Source organism: Microtus oregoni, unplaced genomic scaffold (assembly GCF_018167655.1).
Source record: "Microtus oregoni isolate MIOR12 unplaced genomic scaffold, Mior012 000082F_ref0000272, whole genome shotgun sequence".
In the NCBI taxonomy this organism is placed as follows: Eukaryota; Metazoa; Chordata; class Mammalia; order Rodentia; family Cricetidae; genus Microtus; species Microtus oregoni.
Genome location: NW_024544542.1, coordinates 5730846 through 5737612, shown reverse-complemented (window position 1 = coordinate 5737612; position 6767 = coordinate 5730846). Strand labels below are relative to the sequence as shown.

Genomic DNA, 6767 nt, shown 5'->3' with positions numbered 1-6767 from the left:
GAAGGGAGGAGGTGGAAATTTTTAATAAATAAATAAATTTAAAAAAAAGATTTTGTTGGCCATTTTGCCAGAGCGTACGAGCTAGTGGGAGTGGAGTGCCCCGGCCGTTGTTGCCATCGCCTTCCTCCTCCCCACAATCCAGACAGCTGGTCACTAGGCCTTCGGCCCTCGAGCCGAGACTTGTCTCTTGTCTAGTTCTTGGGAGCTCCTGGCCGACATGAGTTCTGTAAAGGAGAACAACTTCAAGGGCAGAGAGTCTCGCTCTCAATCAAAATCTCCAACGGGAACTAATGCTCACGCAATATCAGAGAGCAGGTCAGGATATCATAGTCCATCATGGGTTTCCAAACATTCTAAATCCCATTCTGGATCAAGATCAAAATCCAGGTCAAGGTCAAGGAGACATTCTCATAGACGCTACAGTCGGTCCAGGTCCCCCTCTCATAGGAGACGATCTCAAAGTAGATCCTGTTCGCCAGAGTATCGTCGAAAAGTCGGAATCATTCTCCAATGTCTAATCGCGGAAGACATACAGGCCACAGGGCGAATCCAGATCCCAACACTTGCCTGGGAGTGATTGGCCTCAGTTTGTACACAACACAAAGAGATCTTCGTGAAGTATTTTCTCGATATGGACCGTTGAGTGGTGTCCATGTAGTTTATGATCAGCGAACTGGCAGATCACGTGGATTTGCTTTTGTGTATTTTGAGATGATAGATGACTCTAAAGAGGCGATGGAAAGAGCAAATGAAATGTCATTAGGAGTAATTTTATATATGTGTTCTTTAGGGGAACAATAGTGATAGAATTTCACCTGGGTCCATGACTTGTCAATTCTCAGGTTCTTGACATCATTTAACAATATCACCTATGGAATGTACCTTAAACTCTATCACAAAATATGACTTGTCAGTATAATGAATGATTGTCTCAATTACAGTAATATGCAATTTATACTACTTAGACTTTCAGAGACAGTTTAATGTTAGCCTAAAACATTAAGGGCACATTTTCATTGATTTTAAATTGGTACCAAGTTTTTAAAGCAATAAGAACAATTTTCAGTCTCTTTGAAAGAATGATATGATGTAATGTAACAAAACAAAGAGATAGACAAACACAGTTATAGTCATCTGAAATATGATGTAAAGAAAATTGTCCATTGTCAACTCTCATGTGCAATATGTTCTCTATACTCAATAATTAGTCAGGATAAGAGAAATAGCAATTGAATATACAATGCAACTCTTTATTCCCTCTTCAAATTCAATTTCTATATGTGGGCAAGTTATTCACATTTAGCAAAGTGTTTTGGTCATGTCTATATCATTCTACAGTAACTCTAGTATAGGATTATGACTCATCTCTTCAGTAACCCAAATGTAAGCCTCTCTTCTTTCCCTGATTCCAGAATTGTTTTATTCTTCTTTGAGAAAATAAAACTGAATGGCCATGACATTCATCAAATTCTCTGTGTATCTCATCCAACAACTCAAAAACTTATGGTCAGTGCTCACATGGCTCCTTGTTACCGTGGAACACATTGCCACCTTAAACACATCAGCCAAATAAACACATCTATTGCCACATGTATACTGCTGCGTTATTATAACCAAAATGTCTAGAGTCTTAACAGGGAACATCAGCGACTGCCAGTTACGTATCTCTACATTATACCAGAGTCTCTCAGTGTTTATCCCACCAGCTAGATGAAGGAGAATGCTTGACGTTAGATCACAGTACTTATGGAAAAGAGAAATATACTTAAAACAGAGCTCCAAATAAAGTCATTCTTATAATAAAAGAGAAGAGAAGAAACTTAGCAGTATATGTTAAATATATGTTCTAGTACTTAAACTTCCTTCTTGGGACTCCATTTACTACAGATTTGAGTGCTGTCTCCATTTTTGAAAGTAGTTGTACTTCTTGTTTAACTAAATATACTTCTCTTTCTCTCTTTTTTCACACACACAGATAAGTTTGTGCACAGAAACTCACAGGATATATATGTATATATGTGTGTATGTATGTATTATATCTGCATATACATACATACACCACACACACATACACACACACACACACACATATAGAGAGAGAGAGACAGAGACAGAGACAGAGAGAGACTGTCTATCTCCCAAAGGGATTTTCAAATGGTTTTTGTTTGCCTTTTGAAATTATACTGTAAATTCTTTGCACACACCTAATGACATGAGCAAATATTACTCTTTTGTAGTAAAATTGTACCCTTCCTTTTCAGTGTTCTGCAAAGTAATGAGAGAATCTATGTTTAGCATACAACACATGTAAACACTGTTGTTTCTATGTCTTATCACACTTCAGGATCTAGCAAGTAACTTCAATTTGCAGTGAATCTGCTGTCACTAGGGATCAGGTGATATATTTCCATTCCACAAAACAAGAGCAGAAAATATGTACTATGCTCCATGTTTGATCTATAACATCTCTCACAGTGTGTTCTTTGCTATCTCTGCTTGCAATTATAGATACAGGGAATTCATGAGGAGGGTCCACAAACTCTTTCCTTCTAACTTGAGGGAAATAGATATGAACCTGAATTCTATTGAAGTTTCAAGATTTCAAGAATACAATAATACCTGAAAAAGTTTGCCCTGGATGCATCTGAGCAGTCCTGGCTCTGTCAGGTGCCATTAGGAACAACAGGAGAAGGATACCCACACATCTGCCTGTGACAACTTGCCCTGGGCAGGTATGAGCAACCATGAACCTGTCAGGCTCATTTTCATGCTGCACAGTTGGGTGCCATTATATGACGGGGTAAGGGAGAGAGAGAGGGATAGAATGGTTCATGTCATCTGGAAAGAGGCAAAGGTACAGAGGAGCAGGCTGAACTGGGTGGCCTTCTTGTCACCAGAGGTCATAGTGATGTCTAGGCTTGGGTTGCTGCCAGTGGCCAATTTTGAGTGTATTACCTTGCTGTAGTCTTGGTCTATGTTGGTCTCCCTGGGTCCTGTGACTGAAGGCTCTGGGGATAGGGCTGCACAGAATTGGTCCTACCCCTACTGATGAAGCACTTGAGAGACTTGGACCTACCGCTCTACACCTGTTGGAAGTTGGGAAAGCTGGCCCTGATGACCCTCCCTGACAGCATCACTTGGGAGAGCTGGCTCTGAACCTATTCTGGGCAGCACAGTAGAGCTAACCCTGTTGAAGGGACCTAATTGAACTGGTCCTGAGAAAGTGAGCATAGGAGAGGTGGAACTGCCCCTTATCTGCCATATGGTTTGGCACAGATGAGAGAGAGATTCCAGCACTAACTCATCACCTCCTGCACAAAAAAAAAAAAAAAAAGGCCTGTGGCAGGTGATCATAGGAATGGGAGAGCTGTTTCTGTCTTCTGTTGACTGCAGCACTTGGTAGAGAGAGCCATGCACCCTGCCTGGGCAGCAGGTGATATGGCCCTTAGAGCCTGAGAGCAGGATAGCTGACTCTGTTTCTCACGGCCTGCCATGTGATGGTGTGGGTGAGGGAAAGTTACCCTACCCTCTCACCCCCCTTGCCACCTGCGGCAGGCAGAAGAGCTGGCCTTAGAGACTGGAGAGCATGAGAGCTGATTCTGCCATGAACCAGCTGCAGGACTTGGAGAGTGGGCTCCACACCATGCCTAGGCAACACAAGAGAGCTGGGTCTGCTTCTGCGGATGACCCGGCCTGGAGGGCGTCACTGCAAGAAAAGTGGCACTGCTCCTTGCTGCCTGGTGCGTTGGCTGGGCTAGCCTGGGCAATGCTGGAAAGCTAACCCTGGAAGTGAAGATGAGGGGAGTTGAAACGTTGGCCAACCCAGCTCCCACCAAGGTCCAAGAACTAGGGCTAAGATTTGACCCACCCCAACATCCACCCCATCTATGATCTGTTGGAGCATGCGAAGGAGCCAGTCCTGCAGATAAAAAAAAAATGCAGGATCTCCATAACACAGGGCAACAATGGGATATCCAGGAGGAGTTCCAGGGAGGGCTCAGGATGGATAGTATAGTAGAAGCCAGAGGCCTTGAGCAAGACCAATATTTTATTGCAGTGAACACTTGGAAGTAAAGATGTATGGACTAAAGGGTAAACTGTGTGACTCACTTTGCCGCACAACAGTTTACACGATAACATTTTGTTTCTTTTCTTTTAATTTATTATTTTGGGGGGATGTTGTAAGAGTAGGGAAAGGATATTAAGGGACAAGAAGATGAATAGGATAGGGAATCATGATGTGAAATCCACAATGAATTAATAAAAATGTTAAAAATACAATAACACCATTATTGCTATCATTTTTCAACTAGTTATACCATCAATTTTTAAGACAGTATATTTCCTGTTATGACAGAGCAAGAGGTCCTTGTCACTAATAGAGTATTTTATTCTTTTATTTTGTTTGATTTGAACATATTTTCTTTATGTATGTTGTCACATAAGTTTATGTATGTGTGTCTGTTTGTCAGTATGTATATGTGAATGCTTGCGGTGTACATGTCTAAGCAATCCTGTTTATATGCACATTTGTGGGCTTCTGAACATTTGTATGTATGTATGTATGTATGTATGTATGTAGACACCAGTGTTATTATCCTGTATTCATCTTTAGCTGTTTGTCTTCTTTTTTGAGACACAATTTCTCTCTCTAAGTCTTAAGCTCATCAATTTGGCTGTACTAAATGATCAGTGAACCTCAGGAATCTTAATTTCTCTTCCTTTGTAGTGCTAGCGTCATACTTATGCAGCACCGAAGTATGAGATGCACAACCTTAACCTGATTGCTGGGATCTGGACTCTGGACCTACTGTTGGCCTGGCAACCACTACACACAGTGAGTTTTTCCCCAGTTCCATATGAAGTCCTTTACCTCCTCTGCTGCTCAGAGTGATAGAAGTGCAAACTAAAAACTTTCCTCAATCTCAGTTATTCCCCTGAGTTGGGGCATTCCTTCCTAGAGGCAGGGGTGAAGCCCATGGCAGTTAGAAGACTGAGGAAGCTCAGATATTTACAAATATGAAAACACCCCGTGTTTACTATCAGTAATACTTGCTGGGAGGACTATATTATACTAACTAATCAGCCTGAAATAGCCCACTGATCATCAGGAATGCAGCTTCTCTGAGTCATCAACCTGCTGGCGTGAGAGTTACAGAGATGCAGATATTTGTGAATCAGTCTTACACATGGAAGTACCACCTTATTCCTGCTCTTATACTGAGTAAACTCAGTAATCCATTAAGCTAGATTTAAGTGGAATCATTTAACTGGTTGTCTAAGATCCCACTCTGTAGTGAACAAACATTTGTTCTGTCTCCCCAAGACATTTTAGGCACCATAGACATAGAACGTTTCCAATCTTTGGGCTTTTATTTTGTATTGTTTTTATTTGTGCTGTAAATCAGAAAACATGGTTGCACTTCCTTAAATTTCTCTTGTTACTAAAACCAGGTAGATTAATTTACATTCATGATAAAGAGCTCAGTGGAATATAATGCTGCCTTATATTTTTTTTCTAATTCAGAAAAATGATAATGAAAATGGACTTCAGAGAAATATCTTAGATGAAATTTAAATAACAAGAAATGAACAATTGAGAGACAGAGGATTAGAACTCCAGGCTCACTTAACAAACATGAGTATGGCCTAGTGGGATAACACTATCCATTGCATTTATTGGCCTTGACTTATGGTCAATTCTGTAACAACATTTTTATAGGACTAACTACTAACTTAGTTAAAATCTGCAGAGAACTTCATGATTCTATGTCCACAAAGATCTATATAAATGTACTAAACATTACGATCATTTACCTTTCACAATGTTAATATGTAAACTACCACAGGTATTCTTCCTCAAATAAACACCATGCAAAAGATTTTAACTTTGAACACTCTGCCACAGTGACAGAAAGTTGAAAGGCATAATTATGCACATGCTTTAGTTTCTGGACTACAGTTTTGTACTCTATTGATTTTTAATAACAAAAGAAGGCTTAGCCAACCTTGTTCAAAATTTATTCCTTTAAATACTTCAAAAACTGTCTTTAATAGCCACAGAGTCAATTGAAAGAATCACTAAGTTAGAAAGTGGGTGTCATTGTCTGATGTTTGTGAGGTCTAGCCCAGATATGAGCATTATTTGTATTCTCATCACTGGAATTACCTAGGAATTTTCAAAGGATCGTGGAAAATACTAAAAACTTCACTAGCGTGGTTCTTTAGTTGGAGCAGGGATATTCATCTTAATAATTTTTAATTTCATTATAGTCATTGATTTTTTTTAATGAAATAGATCAGACATTCAAAATGTATGCCAAAATGTTTTATAACAAAATTTAACTAGTTCCTAATGTGTTTTAAATTAATTTAGAATAAGCATTTGGGGTTTTCATAAGAATTTAAATGTATGGGACAAAACGTATATGGCATGATAGCAGTTTGTATCAGAAAGGGACCTGAACATTGTTAATTTAGGCAAAATTACATCTATAGCCGTAATTATAACACTGATAGCAAAACCATCATGTTTCCGTTTTAGATGTAGTAGCACTTTTGCCTTGTGTTTCCAAGTTGTTACATTTTTGTCAGAATAATCTCAGAAGTAATGGTCTCTATCAAATCCATTTAGAGATGATCATATCAGAACTGCTATTTAAGGTTGTTGATATATTCTAATGTAGGAGGCATCCTATGGAATGTATTTAATATAAAATGGTAGTGATTATTATTTTATTACAATCTCAGTTTCATTTACATGGTAA

At 39.3% G+C, this 6767-nt stretch overlaps 1 pseudogene; it reads left to right on the top strand.

Moving 5' to 3' along the window:
• Positions 1 to 217: 217 nt before the first annotated feature.
• On the top strand, positions 218 to 801 carry LOC121441848 (annotated as a pseudogene).
• Positions 802 to 6767: the final 5966 nt, after the last annotated feature.